This window comes from Spea bombifrons, chromosome 2 (assembly GCF_027358695.1).
Source record: "Spea bombifrons isolate aSpeBom1 chromosome 2, aSpeBom1.2.pri, whole genome shotgun sequence".
Lineage (NCBI taxonomy): Eukaryota > Metazoa > Chordata > Amphibia > Anura > Pelobatidae > Spea > Spea bombifrons.
In genome coordinates, this window is record NC_071088.1 from 125,492,994 (window position 1) to 125,511,950 (window position 18,957).

Here is an 18,957-nt window from a genome sequence, read left to right on the forward strand (position 1 = left end):
GGATTCCTATCCTTGTCAACGAGAGAAGTTCTAACTTCTTACTGCCATGATCAGAGATACACCTGCTGGTGAAAGTGATCTTATTGTGCATGAAAAATATTACAGATACAGAAGGAAAAATAAAATCATACAATTTCTGCCCTTTAGTCTCTTATTGGAACTTAGTCATGCTGTCCCCTTGTTAAAACTGTCAGCTATTAAATTTCTCTTTTATTTTTGAATTTACCTGATTTGAAAAAAATATTATTAGTAGTAGTAGTATTATCAATATTATTACTATTATTATTATATTGATTAATATAATGCATATTCTACAGCTCAGTTCATTGGGATTATTATTATTATTATTATTATTATTATTTTACAAGCTTGAGAAAAAGACCATCTGTATCCATGAGAGGTCCCTGACAAAGCAATAAGCAGTAAAACTGACCTTCCTACCAAATACTGACCTACAATTTGGGCAGTGAATAGGCGCATTGTTAGATATGACATGGATGGGATCACAATGCTATCATTAAAGAAGACGATAGGAAGCCTATTGATTATTGAATAGGTATTTTCTGGAGGCTTGGCTGAAACGTGTTGACCCTTCTAGATTATCTACTACTGGTTGACTTGGTGACAAGAAAATGAGGAGGCGGAGAGCTCCAAACAGGACAAAGATCACTGCGGGGCCTGACTCCACTCAGCCGTTCTCACCCAGCGCACCCGCACTCCTATTTACTCTGCTCTCCTGTACTAATTGCACATTTTTGTAAATCGGGATCCATTTGAATGCTTCATTTAACCATAGTTAACACTTCTGTTCTACACCGCATGCAAAAGTGCATCTTGATATGACTTCCCAGGGCTATTTCGGGTATTGATGATGTTAACAATACTGATGACACATATCATTGAATATATATATATATATATACATAGATACAGTATAATGTGTATGTGTGTGTGTATATATATATATATATATATATATATATACATATAAAACTATTTTGTTCAACTCTTTTAGTAGCAGAGCGATCCTCCTTTATCTATAAGAAATCTCAATTCCAACAAATGTGAATTACAGTAGAAAGCCAGAACGTACCGTCACACTTAGCGCTTATGTTTACAGAAATAAATATTAACGTTTTTTCCACTTGTTTGAAACTTTTCTTTTATCCTATACCAGGTCCAGGTGAAGTATTAAACACTTTGGGCTCTATTCACTATTGTGATGTCCCTTCGTTATTCATTATGAAGGGTTAAAGCTGACAGGTTTCTCCAGGGCTGAGCTGGCCCTGTATAATGGATATTTTAATGTGTAAGGAGACTATACAGGCCACCCTCGTAAGCTTACTGAGGTTGGCCTTTAAAAGTGCGTCAATTTATATTGGTCCCCTTGGTAAATATGAGCAAAAAATTATTCGAAAAATTAGCTTTGTTATTTAACCTTTTGTTTTTTTCTCAAAAATGTCCAGATGAAACCAAAATAGAGCATTTTGGCGATAAACACCGGAGGTGGGTTTGGCGCACACAGAGAGGTAGCCATATGGAAAAGTACCTCATGCCCACAGTCAAAAATGGTGGTGGCTCTTTAATGCCAAAAGGACCTGGACATTTTGTTAAGATACCATACATGGCATCATGGACTCCATCAAATATCAACAGATATTAAATGAACAGCTGACTGTCTCTGCCCGAAAGCTTACAATGGGCCGTGGCTGGATCTTCCAGCAGAACAATGATCCAAAATATATATTTCATAATTAACACAAAAATCGTTTACTGGCCACACAATCAAGGTCCTACCATGGCCATCTCAGTCCCCTGACTTGAACCCCACAGAAAACCTGTGGGGTGCACTGGAGAGGAGCGTCCACACCACTGACCATGAAATTTGAAGGATCTGGAGATGTTCTGTATGGAGGAACGGTCTCAGATCCCTTGCCATGTATTCTCCAACTAGGCATTATAGTAGAAGACTCTTATCTTGGCAAGGTGCCACAAAGTATTCACTAAAAGGGTGCCAGTAATTGTGCCACACATATATTCCTCAATTTCTATTATTATTTTTTGATAAACCTGTGTTGAGTTTCCAATTGTTTTGATATACAGAGTATTTTTGAAGAAAAGGTCAAAGGATTAAACAATAAAGACAATTTTTCACAGCATCATTTGCTTATATTTATCAACGGCGACAATATTCGTGGAGGGCAGTGTATATATATATTTGGCATATACAGAAATATAAGGTGAAGGAGCTGGTGAAGAATAAAAGAACATTAAATGTTATTATTTTCCAAATATAATTTGAACTTTGGATTCATTGTTCATATTGTGTTCCTTGGGATGTTTGTAGCAAATGACACGGATCCCTACATGTCTTTGCTTTGGGACCTTTAAAAGACCAGTCTTGTCAACTTTGACACACACACGCACACACGCACACACGCTCACACCACATACACACACATACACATTCAGTCGTGCCGCATATGTAAGGTGCTGCCTGTAACGTGTATAAACTCACTGAAGGGGTTTATGCAGATTTATATGAGATCCCTTCTGGGGTTAGTTAGTTAATTGCCTTCTGTGACGTTATGTAGCCGACATACTGTGGGGTAGTTATGGGCACTTCAGCTGGTATAGGGGCTGATCAGTTACGACGACCAAATTTCCTTTGAAACCGGGAGCTCCCCAGAGAAGTCTCTCTTTTGCGAGGGTCTCACCTAGAGACTTTGGGTCAAACCCTGGTAAATTCATTCTATTTAAATCATTATTAAATTATTACTCACAAATGATAATTGGTTCCGGCAGCCTTTGTAACAGTTGTGGCAAAAATTAGACTGAACCTCGATTGCATCCTAAACGGTTTAAGCCAAATATCATTAAAATGGTTTCGAAAAAAAGCACAACACAAATGTAGCTTTAATAAGTTAATTTAGTAATTCTAAAAAGCATGAAAGTGTCAGTGTCAGTTTAAAGGGGTAGTAGGCTGTCCCCTCTCTTATATACTTGGTAAAATTTATTCTGCTAATACCAAGGATACAAACCACCTACATGAATCCAGGCGCTATTTAAATACATTCTGTATCTCCATCATCAACCCGAGGTCTATAACCTTTTCATATATGTATTATTTCTTAAATCTGTTGTTTCTAGGGCCATAAACTCTCTAAATCCATTAGCTCTAAAGCATGTTTCCGCTATGGTTCTTTTTTTTTTTTTTTCCTTAAAAAGGATACGGTGCATTTGCCTCAATATTGAACCATTAAGCAATTGCTCTCCCAAGCCATTTAACAGCAGCTCTTATGGGTAAATCAACAAAAAAAGGCTGTAAACCAATTACTGGGTGGACAGTGAAAAGGTATTTTATTAACGGGAATTACTGATTGTGTTCACTGATATGTCAACCCCAAAGCCCTTAACCCTTGGCTGCAACTAATAGAGAAATGTCAACAATTCTGTTACTTACGCATTAATAAGGTTAAGGTAATCATGGAAAAGGTGAATAAATTGTTGCGTTCTTTCTATGACATATATGAGTTATATAAAGATATTTTTAGTACATAGAGTACAAGCAGGGCCAGACTGGGGAGGACGAGGCGGCACTGGCACTTTAAGGCTGGTGGCCGCCAATGACGTAAGTATGGCGGGCAGCATGCTATGTACATCCAGCCTTTGGCTGCATACTGTAGCACTCGATCTGCCATTGGCACAGCATATTGGGGGGGGGGTGGACTGTCGAGTGATGTCGGCCGGCATTCCACCGGGCATTTGCCTGGTGTGCCAGATGGCCAGTCCGGGCTTCAGTACAAGAATATGACAAGCTAATGTATCTAATTGGAATCACTAAACTGAAATTTAATACAGCACAAGTCATAATGAAAAATTAAAAGCCTGAAGTAAGATCAGTCGTTTTGGGTATAAATCCTTGTATAATGTATAAATGTAGATTCAATCGCGAGTAATGGCGAGCTAGTTTCCAAAGAACGGATGAGCAAGTTACTGGTGAACTAGCTGCTTATGATCAACATGGTACATGTCCATGCATAGCGTCGGGATCTATTGGGGGCACAGCCTAGGCCTGCATTGCCAATTATTCTTTTTACGCAATTTATTTTACTAGATAATAAACACTGTGAATGGGATGATAATGTTTACATATCAAAAATCATAAACTATTTTACTTCGGTGTATGAAGCAACCCTGAGCGTGAACAATTTTCACCTTTTCACCTTTTTGGCTGTAGCTCTAGAAAAACTGATGTACAATTGTCCCAAACGAAATATGGGTCGGGGCAAATATATTCCAACCTTTCTTAAAGTCTGACCCTGAATTTAAAAGCAATGGAAATGGAAAAAGGAAAACATACGGTGATCTCTAGATTGAGGTGACCAGATTTTAAAAATGAAATCCGGCGACATTTTTTTTTTTTAAATTGGCAAATGGTAAAAAATATATTTTATTAGCATATTTTCTTTAAACTATATATGCAGTGTATTTTGGTCTGTGTTTATATCAAAAGTATTTTTTTGATACACATAGACAAAATGTGTGAAATAATGTTTATATCATACAATCGAAGCGATTGTATGATATAAACATTATTTCACACATTTTGTCTATGTGTATCAAAAAAATACTTCTTCTGTGCGAGCAACTCCTCTTGTACTGCCCATGGGAAGCAGAAACGGAGCAGGGTCATGTGACGTGGCGTAAATTGCCGTGACTCCGTGGGTTCCTGCTTCCTTTGGGTGGTACAATAGACTTTGCTTGCACACACTGAGCACACTGTGCGCAGGTAAGCAGCAGGGCCCCTGTGGAAGTGAACATTCATCTAGTCCTTTGTCTGAGGACAGTGTCCTCAATCGAGAAACCGGGGAAGTCTGGTCACCCTACTCTAGACCTGTCTCTAGGATGCACTAAGGGTATGCAAATTTTGCACAAGCTTGTAGACTCAATGCCAGGCATATGGTTGTGATATCTAATATGAAGATTTTTTTCCAAAGAAATACATTTTATTTTTTTGTTTAAATATTGATTAATATTGATTGTATCATACCTCCCAAGTATTTTTGGGGCCCTTAATTCTCACTTCCCTCTTATATCCCTTTTTCTATTATTTCAAAATGTTTAGATATAAGTGTATCCCAGTCTTCTACAGTTCTATAGGTAACAATAATGCGTTCAGACACAACAGAAAATGTGTAAATAATTTAAATTGTGTAAATAAAATACATTACTCCTCTTTTAAATGCCCTTCTACGTTTTTATAAATAACTATCTAGAGGTCACAAAACAACATAAAAAGTCTTGGTCAAGCGTTGTCAGGGGCTGGGCTGGACTGGCCTACCCGGATACTGAGAAATTGAGGCCATGGCCAAGTGAGTGCAAGGGGTGCACTGCACCCAGGCACCACAACTGCTGGTCTGGGTAGCAGGCACCGAGGTGATGCCCACTGCCCACTGCCTGTTGAGCAGGACTGGTTGGGGAGAGCACGCTTGACCAAGACTTTTTATGTTGTTTTGTGACCTCTAGATAGAGGAGTAATGTATTTGATTTATACAATTTAAGAGGAGGAAGAGGAGAAAGGTAAGAGATGGGGAAAAGGGGGGGTAGATGGGGAGAAACATGGTGCTGAAGGGTAAGTATGAGCAAGTATGTTTGTGTGGTATGGGGCAGTGTATTTGTGTGTATATGGGCAGATGTGTGTAAGGACAGTGTATATGTGCAAATAAAGGGTTTTTTATGTCTTATTCAGTTTATCTTTATATATCTCACACGGCGTCACAGTAGGGTCAGAAGGAGGGTAGATCACACTGACCCTGACAGTCTCCTCCTAATCTGTAGAGTCAGCACGGCAAGTACTTTCAGTGGGGGTTTTTTTTTTGGTGTTGGAGCAGAGGGCGTGATTGTATGCCAGGGGTTGGGGGTCGGTCAAGCAAATGTTTGCCCAGGGTCCAATCAGTATTAAAGGCTGGCCCTGCCCCGATACCAATAGACGGCAACCACTCCATAGCCTGTCGTCATCCAAGACGCCGATGAACACCTTATACATGCATATACACGCATGACCGCTCAGTCGATCTCTATGTTTCCATATGGTTCTCATTTGATTTATGCACACAATGCAGGATTTGTTTGTTTATGAGGCAGTCCTGCTTTATGACATGCCAAAGATTGCAATACAGCTTAGAAAAAATATTTTGAACATTAAAGAGTTATTAGGACTTTTATAAAATTAATAATTGGTTAACAAATGTTTTGAATGTGTTTACATCTAAAGAATGATTTGCATTGTAGACATATGCAAATGGACCAATAACAATTTATACAAATTATTCAGTTGAAGTTAGGGCAAAGTGACAGCGCTTTTGGTGACGTCCTCTCCCCGGTTGGAGGTATAAGGAAGATGACCTTCTCCACAAGCGATGCCATTTTGGCTGAAGTTCCCTCCGGGTCCACTGAGAAGATAGAGGATTGCAGATACAGAAGAGGTCGCCAGAGAAGGTAGGGAACATTTAGAGACTGTGAGAGAAAAAGTGAACTATATGATAGTTTGAGGGGGTAAATGTGGGCCCACAAATTTCAGATGAAAATTCAGGGGTTTTGGCTTCTATTTTTGTCTGGCCTCGTTTGCGAGGCTTCATACAATTTGTCAAAATGTACCAAAATTCTGTATGAATCGGAATGCACAAGTCTATTGCATTTTGCAGAATTTTTAACACATGTTTACCTCTAGAGCTACAAGTTTATTTACCTGTCTATCATCTACTGTGAATATGATTTCTGTATTTTAGGACTTTTTTCAGTAATTTATTTATTATATTATTACATTTAAGTACACTTAGTCTTTTACATGGGTAATGTCATAGTTAAAATATAGCATTGTTTGAATTATACTGGTGCTCTCTCAGGTGGTCTCTCATGGGCCACGGGGATATTAAGAACTGTGTTTTCATATTCATCTTTTTTATAACCAATTTGTTTTTCAGTTGGTATGTTATATGGTTTTAATTATCAGAAGCTCAAGTCTGTGCAGTCCTCAGAAAATCCCTATTAAACTATTCCCCAAGTTTTATCACACGTACATGTTTCTAACAACTGAGATTTGAATACACAAAAGGACACCTGTAATGTGACATTTACCATGCAGCACAATATTCCTAAAGGATTGCATCACGGCGCTGGGCTGTGTCTGTGTGTTCGTTTTGCAACAGTTGTAATCTGTATAGATTCTTTTATTTTCCAATGATTCAATATCGGGTTCAGTTTATCTCATCCTGTCAAAGCTTGTCAACCCTGCAAAGGTTACAGTGGGTGGATTCATTCGGAAAGGACAAGCGTGTGTGTGTGTGTGTGTGTGTGTGCGTGTGTGTGTGTGTGTGTGCATTTTGTAAGGTAAAACAGCAGTGTAAAAATAGAGCATTAAGAAAGAGAAAATAATATTGCTTCAAATGTCTGTGTATTGCCCCCTCGTTCCCTCTCCAAAACCCTATGTTTAATTAATTGAACATGCACATGCATTATAGGGTATATATATTTTATGTATTTTGTATTTCATTTTACTGATACCCAATGGACCCAACATTTCTACCACTTCATCTTACATTTTCCATGGGGTTACTAACAGTTTGGGGAAGGCCCTTTGCTATTCCAGCTTAACTGTGCCCCAGCGCACAAAGCATGGTCCTTAAAGACACGGTTGGATGCGTTTGATGCTGAAGAACTTGACCGGCTGCACAGAGCCCTGACCTCAACCCCATCGAACACCTTTGGGATGAACTAGTATGGAGACTGCGAGCCAGGCCTTCTCATCCAACATCAGTGCCTGACCTCACAAATTCTCTACAGGATGAATTTGCAAAAATTCCCACAGAAACTCTCCAAGATCTTGTGGAAAGCCTTCCCAGAAGAGTGGAAGCCGTTATAGCTGCCAAAGGGGGACCAACTACATATTAATGTGTATTTTTTAGAATGCAACGTCATAAAAGTCCCTGTTGATGTAATGATCAGGTGTCTCATATAGTATATATATATACCATAGAGAGAGAGACCACTGCTCTGTGGGCCAATGAAAAAGGGGAAACCTCTCCCCGAGCTGTCATGGCACCGGTGTTAGCATGCCCCTAGGTTTATCTTTATTGCTGCTTTTGATTTGAGGCATCTGATGACTGTTTATATTGTAGGCCTTTGTTCACACCCAGAAAAAACATATAGAATCGATTACATATGTCTGAGTGTATGTTTATTTGTATATTATACACACATACAACCTTTGGGCGCTAGAGGACCTCCATTACCTACCCTGGCGTACAGTGATTACGTGGCTTTGCTTTTATAGATTCTTCCTCGCAAGTTCCTCAGATCACCAAAGGTAACAACATAACCGGGAGAGCTCAGTAATAGAATGCCAGCCAGGAAATGTTTCATGGAAATCTGTAGCAATCACTAGGACATTCTGAAAGTTAAAAAAAAAGTTTTGTAGTTCGTCTGGCTTATACAAATGAAAATATATGATTATTTAATTTTTTTAGTTCATTTAGTTTCGTAAATGCTATCCTCACCAGGCTAGCCGGGTAAATGCAAAGAAAACTGGCAACTGTTTAAAATGTTAGAACAAGTAGTCAAGATCTAAAACTAGAGGGTCCGAGGCTTAAAAGTAATGTAAGGAAGTTTAACTTTAGTGAATCAGAGAAGAGAAAGAGTTTAACCATGTGTGGGATAGGCATAAAGCTCTCCTCAATGACAAAACTGAGAACAGAGTATGGTTTATGTCTCTACATCAGGGGAAATGAGCAGGCTAAATGGACCAAATGGTTCTTATCCGCCATCAAATTCTACGTTTCTGTTTTCACTTACTATTTACAGTGACTGTTTACTCGTTTACATTTTGAAAGCAGAAGTGCCGGGTAGATTAGAAACAAAATGTATGCTGGTTTATTACCATTTTACTTTGTCCAGTTCCAGTACTTGATGGATACTAACATAACATGTTTGAGGTTGGTGATTATGCCCAGTGATGGTTTTTTTTCCTATTACATCCCAGTTAGATGAACCTTAAAACAATGGACATATTGCAGTCGTTGAGCCCCAAGCTGAACACCACTGTTTAATGTTGCAGCAGATTTTTAAATCAGTCCTCATCTACCCCCAAGCAGTGTAGATCTGTCAGAATAAGCTCACATGAGTATATATGGCTTCTTTATTAACACTGGTGAGTATGCTGTATATGAGACACTATTTCCCCTGTTTGATGGGAGAAGAGGCTAAAAAGTTCACCGCAGTGAATATATGATGCCTACTGAATACCTGCTCCACTATTTCATGACGGAGTATTTAGCAGCAATAGTTTATACAATAATTGTTTTATCAAACATAAACCGACCACCTCCATTATAATGAGAAGTCATCATTTTAAGGAAGCCCTGCAATGTACATTTTCAGATCCATCCCTAGAAAATACTGTTTTGATCTCCTATACCAATAAATTGATCCCAAATTGAATTAATCCCAAACCTAAATAAATTTCATATGTTTTACCCCTATAGTGAAAAAGAAGAAAAAAGGTAGTTCATTGAGCCAAAAGTTGTCCAAGTTACATTTTATTTGTGCACCTGAGACAAGAAGCCCCCATGTCGCCCCCCCACACACACTCCATGCCTTTTTATACACTTAGAATGCCAATGTAGGCATAGATCTCTAGTGCTCATCCACCATGCACCCCAGTCAGGCATCAGACCAACTTCTACACATTAGAGGCGATTTCTGTGGTTACTGCTGGTGATTCCCTAGTCCAGATACCCCAAACCAGCTGCCTGATCAGCCTGGAACCCAGACCTTACACATTATATAGAATACATGCACTGGCATAATAACATGTAATCATTCTATAATAGTCATATCAAACTTCTCATGTCAAAGCCTGTCCTGTTACATGTAGAATTTTTCAATTTCCAGATAACTACTTATAGGGTAAGAGTGCTAAATTAATATACAGCAAAAGGCTCTATTTTTATAATTATACAGACCTGTGTGACTTTTCAGACAGAATCTTGAATAATAGTTACATTTTTTTTAATCAGCACTTTTGTGTGCACTTAAAATTAACATTTATAATCATATAATATAAATAATAATAATAATGATAATTATATATATATATATATATATATATGTATTTATTGTATATGCTATATACACAATAATATTTTCTTTTATTTATTTATATATATATATATTACCCTTATATCCATCTGATTGATGTTCTGTGCCACACATTGAGTGAATGAGGCTGCTGGGTAACAATGCCTGTTCCTAGTCCCACGGTTAACACTCACATCTTGGCCCGGCTAATAGGTTCTTATCACCTGCTCATCGGTCCAGAAACCTGGTGAATTGCATTTGTCCGATTCTATAAAATCCACTTTCCTGCGTGTAAAATGTTTGTTTAATTCCAGACACCTGCGGTCCTGCAGAGTCCTATGGGGGATCTATGGAGATGAATGCATTCCCTTTTGTTTATTACCTCTCTTTATTGGTTTATAGTTTGCTTTACTTGCTATGTACCTGGTTGTAAATCCGGGTTTAAGTTACAAGTACACAAACCAGATTCTCTTTTTTAACATCGGAGCACGAATAAACAGAAAAAAATAAATAAACAGAAAAATAGAAAATAAAGCAGCTACGCATTAGGGTTATATTGCTGATTATTTGGTACACAGCGATCGATAATATGTATGTGGTTTTAATTCTCAGGCACTAATGTCATTTATTTCCCCTCCTTCAAATAGAACTAAAACTAACGTATATTCGTTAAATGAAGTGTATGATATACCTGCCATAAACTTTAGTGAGATTATGGGTTAAATAACGTATTAACCCCTTTTAATGGGGGGGGGGTAAAGCTTAAATGGTTTCCTTTTTTCTTTGCAACAATGCCAGTAAGAAGGTTTAGTTTAGTTAACTCTTTAGTTTACATATATATATTCATATGTACTGAAAATACATTTAGCTACAACTTAACATTGAGTTTGCTGACTCATTAGGGATATGTGTCAATCTATGTGTGGGCTGGCAAATTATATATATATATATATTAAAACATACATTAGAGTATTCCAGCGTGTGAGTATATTTTATTTTATTATTATTATAATTATTATTATTATTTATTTATACTTAATAATAATATTAAATAATAATACATCTATTTTATATATATATATATATATATATATATATATACATATATATATATATATATATATATATATGTATATATATATACATATAATTTTGATGCATTGACACATATCTATATGAAAAAGGGTATTTATTTGGGATATTTTAATGACAATATCAGAAGATGTTAAAACTGTGGGTAAAATCAGGGAACTATATTTTGCTTTCACTTTGTAGATAATCAATATTTGTATTTACTTGGCTTATGTCTAGAGGCCGCTGTAGCTGTTTAATAGATGTTGCTATTTTTATATTATTGATACAAATTATTGTAATGAACAACTGTTTAAGAAAAGTCAACTTCAACCTTTAAGGCGAGTTCCACTATCTGTGGTTTGTAAAAAGGATCTTAAAGAGCTTTCATGGTTAATTTCTCCGAAAGTCTATGCGATTTATTAGTCACAGCGCTTTAGCGTTTGCCTGGATTTCGTATGTTAATTGTTAAAATACAATTTAAATGTAAGGGTATATAAGAAAATATGTTAAAAATACGTTGAATATATACACAGAGGAATAACTTTTAATAGATGTAAATTAAGATGGGAAATTATGGAATTATATTTTGGAATTATATTATTCAAGGAAATTAGAATATATAATATTTACTATGTTTAAAATTTGTTAATTTTGCTACCGATTTTAAAAAAACGATTCGAAAGGGAAATAGGTGAAAAAAACCACAAAGTGAAGCGTTAATGAACAAAACTGGCAACCAAAGGAGTAGAAATGTTAAAGCAAAAGGCAGAAAACTAGAGGAACAGAGGTAAGGTAATGAAGATCTTGTTTACCGAAATGTTGGTAGATACATAGAACTGCCTCACAACATAAGTGGTAGAGGCTAATACAGTGAGGGATATGGTACTGATTAAGGTTTGAGTTTTTACAGCAAAAATGTGAAGACATTATAGACCAAAGGGTTCTTACCTGCCCACAAATTCTGTGTCTGTAATCAAGCCAGACAGGTGCAGCAGGGAAGTGGTTAATACAAGAGGCATTCTAGGGATAGATCGTTTGTTAACTTGTTAGGCTTCAGATAACTCGTATTAGCTATTTTTGCAAAATAATCTGGCAATCAGATGGTTAACAGGATGACAGATATAGTCTGGTGAAAACCAGTAGTGATATTATAGGAGAAATAACTTGCAGAGGACCTCTTTCATTTTGGGGTGTTAAGGACATAAAATACCAATTTGCATGATAGTAGTTTATTAATGGGTCAGTTCTGTAGCCCCAGAGCATTTCATATCTAACATTATATGGTACATTTATTTAATTTTGAGATGATAAAGAAATTAGATCAAATATAAATTTAGTACAATTGTTTTACTAAAATATACTACTTAATATATATATATAAACCCTGGTTATTTTTAACACATTTTTAAAGCTTCATCAGAGAATTATAAATAGCTATAAATTATGTAGATGTTTTATATGGAAGTAAAGCAATTATTTTCACATTGCTCGGTATGTCTATGTATTTTATTATAATGACGTTACTTTTGGAATTATGGACTGATCAAAGGAAATTGTATTTCTACTATCCATGTTTCTGTTTATTTTTTGTTTTAAGTATTAACGCTTATATGTTTTTATTAAGGTAAATTAATACATAATCAACAAGCAAGTGTAATATATTAAATAAATTATCTGTGCTTAACTTTCTTTCTTTTCTCACATATCAAAGCTTGGGCTTTAAATATAACATTCTGAAATACTTCAAGACGTCAGGACACATCAAAGTAAATGTTGGGAAAGTTAATGTAACATCGCTCAGTGGGTATCGAGTGAAAGCTTCAAAGAATTGTATAAAAATATATATAGAAAATAAAATCTCAAAATTGCATTTGAATATTCTATGTTTGAATTATGGAACTGACAATGTAATGTCTTACCGATATATCTTTAATCTGTGAACAAAAGTTTGAAAAGTAAATAAAATAAATAAAAAAAAAATTGGCTTCCTGTATTGCTTGATTTGCGGTATCGGTACGTTTGTTTATTATAAGTCGCTTTCCTATTTTATTGTGATGTACACTTATTATTTTGTCGGTCTTACTAATATGTGATATAAATCCATAATAGAAATATAATATAATTGTATGATACTATATATATATATATATATATATATATATATATACATATATATTTATTTATTTATATATAGTATCATATAATTATATTATATTTCTATTATGGATTTTCACTTTCCAGTATATTTGCAAAACAAAATAAATAATATTTGCTACAAAATGTCCATTCTCATATATATACATTGTATGTGTGTGAATTCTAAGGTATACAAAATGGGTTCTATACTACTGTCCTACTTTTTTCAATCTGTATGTTTCTGTGTATCGGAAAGCTACATTAAGAGATTCGAAAATACCCCCCCCCCCAAAAAAAAAAAACAAACAAAAAAAAACACAACCTAACAACCAACCTGCTAAACAATAAACAGTTCGAAAAATGGACCCTCTTAAAAACTGATTATTTCACATATTGATTTTTATAGACAGGTTAAGTTTACAAGCCAGTGCTGCCTATATTAATAAGTAACCAAGAGAGAGCTGCTACATCCCCACTTTATACATGAAATTCCCAATCACAAGATACTAAAATGCTTACTTACACAAAGGGGGCATTGTGTGTGCTGATAGGGTGCACCAATAATGAATTCTATCTCTCCCATAAGGTTCTATCATAGTTGGAAGCACTGCACAAAGTGTAGCTCCTACAGCACAATCGATGTGCATATTTTTGGAAGAAGATCAGTTATCTCTGGTTCGATGTGAAAAGGCTGAGTATTGAGAACAGATCTCTCCTTCAGCTAAAACAAACCTGGCTCTTATCAGCCCTTCGACTGTTTGGCTACAACCTAATTCTTGACATCGATTTGTAGCAAAACTAACAGTAGGTGTTTGTCCTTCACATGGGCCCATGATGGGAGGCAGACCAGTTATCTCTCTATGGCCACTTTGCCCCTGACTGGTGAGTAACTCAGTAACAATGCAGGGTGAGATTCAGGAGTCCCCCTATCAGTTCTGGATTGACCCCTGTGTCCCTGCAAAGCCTATAAATGCCACAATATACAAGATATAATAACAATATCACCTTTTTTAACATATTGTAATCCAAGATTAAGCATTAGCTAATCTAGAATGGCTGAAGCAATGTGTGGCAATTAAGGGGTTCATTCCAGTATTGTATGTGTACATACCAGCATATTGACAATTATTTTTTCTTTTAAATAGGGAATAATTCATTTTCACTAATATATATATATATATATATATATATATATATATTTCAGACCAATTGTAGTTATGTCCAGTTTTATCAATTTTTGTGTTCTGTTGAATATAAATAGACCATAGATATCAGCATAATAATTGGTGTCTTTGTCTTATTTTCCATCTTCTGTAGTTTCTCATTGTGCTTGGCTCTAGGTGATAAAAGAAAATGTAGTGCATTTGAAGAAGGTAGTAATACAAAGGAATAATACAACTTCTTTAATGAATACCTATTTAAACCATTTATCAATTGCCTACCTAAGTATCTAACTGGCATGCACAGAATATATATATATATGATGCTCATTTGGAGTGATTTTAAAGGAGTTGTTCCACTTAGACAAAGCAAGAATTGCACTCAACTGTGTGATAATAGGAGATATGTCGTTATATTTTATTCTAAAGGTTAAATCACATTTTTCAGTGACAAAATATCAAGGGTCTGTTTTTATGACACATGACAAGTATACCTTGCACAAAAAAGTGAATGATGCAAAATTTTTCATTGTTTAAAGATGTATTGATTGGCAGCACTTCAAACACTAATGGGAATGATGTTGGAAATGTTTCAATCCAGAAGTTTGAAATTGTGTAGACTAGGTGGAACAACAACTCAAATGCTTGTAAGCGGTGTGTAGGTGCCTATAGGTGCTTCAGACACCCACATATAGGCAGACAGGTCAGAGCACATGCACAGGTGATTGATTGGAACAGCTTTGAGGCCACATTCACTGCACAGTAGCTCTTTAGTTTTCTCTTTCATGTGGATTATTGCATCACTTTTCCTATATTATACATTTATAATAAAAACAGAAATATGACATTATTTATGGAAGGTGAGATGTTTAAAGATTACATTACATTTATTTATTGATATCGAGCCAGCAAATACCATAGCGCTGTAGTCCATGATGTAGTACAGAATACCTAGAATACACTGGCTAATTATATGATATGACCTTCTTTAGGAGGAAAGGCACAAACCTATGAATAATGTTTTCTGTATTTTAAAATTTATTTCAGTTTACAACATATATGTAAAGCTTTGGTAGGCAATAATTTAATTCATAATTTTTATACTTTAACTTTTAATATATTTAATAAATCTACTGGGGAGGGCTGGTAAATTTCAAGCTGCAGACGAGACCTCTTCAATGCCCACTATCCAGGACAGGCACACAAATACAATGTAAGAATTTAACTTTAGAAAGAGTTTGGTAGACAAATGGGACAGCCTCCCATCAGAGGTGGTAGAGGATAATACAGTGAGCGAATTTAAACATGCATGGGATAGACAAAAAGCTATCCTGAAGACCAAGGACTAATTAAGGTCTGAGTCTCTATATCAGGAGAAAATGAGCAGATTAGATGGGCTGAATGGTTCTTATCTGCTGTTATGTTTCTCTGTAGGAGAATTATAGTTTCTGTAAAACTATTTTTTTGAAAGGAAAACTTGCTCTGGACCTGAAGAATGCAGACTCTTACGTCACCTTACTGAATAAATGATGATTTATGCACAGCCGGTGCTGTGGTTCCTGTAGAATAGGCTCACCAAGATTGTCCATTCCTACTTGAAATTGCAGCTGTCTGCAAACTCCCACTTTCATTAATTTTTGCAGAGGGCATTAATGAATGAATGAATTAGCTATTAAAGGGCATTATATGAGTCTTATATATCCAATGAAGTAGGTGAACATATATTAATATATCCTTTTCTAATGTGGGCGAAAAGGAAAACTGTAAGGCTGGGCTTTAACATTCATGGGGCCGGAGGGGCAGCTGCACCCGGCATCACAATGTGAGGGTCGTTCTTGAACTAACTGGGACAATTCTGCTGCATTTCCTTGTGCTTCCCTTTGCTTCCAAAACGTCTATGTGACATCAGCACGAGGCATGACCTCTGACCTTGACATTTATTTGTACAGCACCTGTAGATTTCCATCAGGGGTAGGCACCATCATGGTGGACATTTACTGGGTTATGTGGTGGACAATTTAATGATGTTCTATTGACCTTCACAAGCCTTGCCGTGGACTCTTTGTCTATCCCTGATTTCCATAGCGATGTTACAGTAAAAATTTTTAACAAGGACAATGTTTATAGTTTATAGTAGTTTAGGTTGAGAAAAGACTCGCGTCCATCAAGCTCAACCCCTTCCCTATTCCTTTTTTTATCGCAGTTGATCCAAAAGAAGGCAAAAAAACAATGTCAGCAATTTCCAATTGTGCTTTCAATGGGGAAAAATTACTTGTCGACTCCATACGGCAGATTTTTCCTTGGATATACAAGCACTAAATAAATATTAATTCCTATACTTTGTACAATTCTAAGATTATATAATTGTACTAGACAATGTAAAATTGGCTGTAACCGTAACACACATTAAAACATATTGATAGAGAAAGAAAAGAGGCCCCTGGGCTGGCACTCTTACAATCTAATGGACTGCATGGTTCAATGATTTTTTACTTATGTTTAAGAAAGTGTCGCTGGACCCTAGCATAAATTATTCTGCCACTCATCCCATCACGCATAGCCAAGGATCCCAACATCCCATTGGCAGCAGTGATACGAGCACAGCAAGCCTGCAGTACATCTTTTTCTAGAAGAAAATCAATAATATTCTGTATACAATATCTGTATTACTATTTATGTATTACCATGTTGTTATGTATGTACTAGAATAAAATTCTAAGGTTCTTATCGCTATGACCCTGTGTCTTCTGTAGTCTAAGCGCTCACACTAACACCGCAGTGATGAATGCGACATGCAGATCGCTGCTAGAACTGTCAATGCAAACAATGGAACTATCTTTCGGGATCTTGAGCAGAATACGTATTCAAAGGGGAAGTGTCACTTTCACAGCTTTTGGCATAAGTAAGTCTATTAATTAAAAGTAGCTATAGTTTGTTATTTTAATTTTACATGTTTTGGAAATATTTGGTTTAAATGTATATTTCACTTATGGATCTTAAGTGGCAGAAAGTGGCAGAACTGGCATATCAGGAACTTTGACAAGTCTACCTTGCCTGTCAATTTGCTTCTCAAAAAGAGAATAAGATCAGTTTAATCTTTCTTTGGGGACTTTAAGTATAAATGAATGGGGAAGAATAATAATGCAGATTCTAATAAGAGGGAGTTGAGATGATTCCTCCTTGTGATACATAATACATAATGTTTTACCACAATAGTTTGTTTGTTTGTTTCATTTATTTATTTGCTATTCTATATTTATTTTTGTTAGTATTGCTTCTGATATTGTCTGTATTTTTGTATATTTTATATTCCGGATTATTGGCGATATAATTTTTTTTATTGACATTATTTATTAAACTTGTATAATCTGTCTCATATTAAGCTCTGTCTCTTGAGGCTTTTTTTATATATCAAGCGCTGTATCTGTTTATATTATTGTTTCTCTAATATACATACATGGCTTTTTTTTATCTTTGTTCATCTTTAAACCATTAAGTAGGTTTATTTAACATACCGAGCTTTATTTTAAATGTTGGATGTTGTTGCTATGTTGTTTGGCTCTGAATATATCTTCCACATTATATACTGTCATTGATTTAGAGATGTAGGGAGACCCCCAGTGGAGGGCATAAAATGTAAGCATCAAAACAATACATAGATTTTAAACTGAGATTACATATTACCGCTCAAATTATTGTAAAAATAATCACATTTTCCAAATATTTCTTACAGAAGACATATTTTTTGTATATCAGCATAAGGATAACACAATCCTGGTTGTTTATTTGGTTTAAACCTAAACTTCCAAGACACCCAATGATACCTGTAAACTCGCAGGGTTTGACCCAAAGTCTTAACGAAAGTTTTTCCAAAATCTCAGGGTGAAGGGACAGATTCTCAAGGTCACAAAGGCCGACTCCTTTCTATTCTACAGTAATGTGATCATACGTAAGACTCCCACTTGGTGTTGTTCCTATGTAATGGTTCACATCCCTGCTTAAATGCTCAATTAAGTGTATCTTAATAAAATGTCAAGTGAACTACCAATGTTAGAGCCATTTGGGTAACACGTTTGGTGGGTCATAATACAGAGTCTTTAGGGTGGGCTATTAAAGGGTTAATATTACAAGAGTCTAATGGTGAGCTCATTAAGAAAGTTCCCAGGTATGCTGGTAGGCCATGCCATGTTGTAGACCCAATGTTACACCCCTTCCCCCTCCAATGATATTGTTTTTTTTATTTTAGATAGATTTTAGATTAGATACTGGCATAGTTATTGTGTTTTTTTACAATGTCATTAAGAAACGGTAAATAAATAAGCTTTTAGAAACGAGGGACTTTGGGGGGATTTCAGCCCCAATAGGGTGATCAGCCTCAAGTAATGAAGCCCAAGGGCTGCCGCCGGTTTGAATGTGTCTCCCTATATAAAAAAAAATAACCCCCCAATGC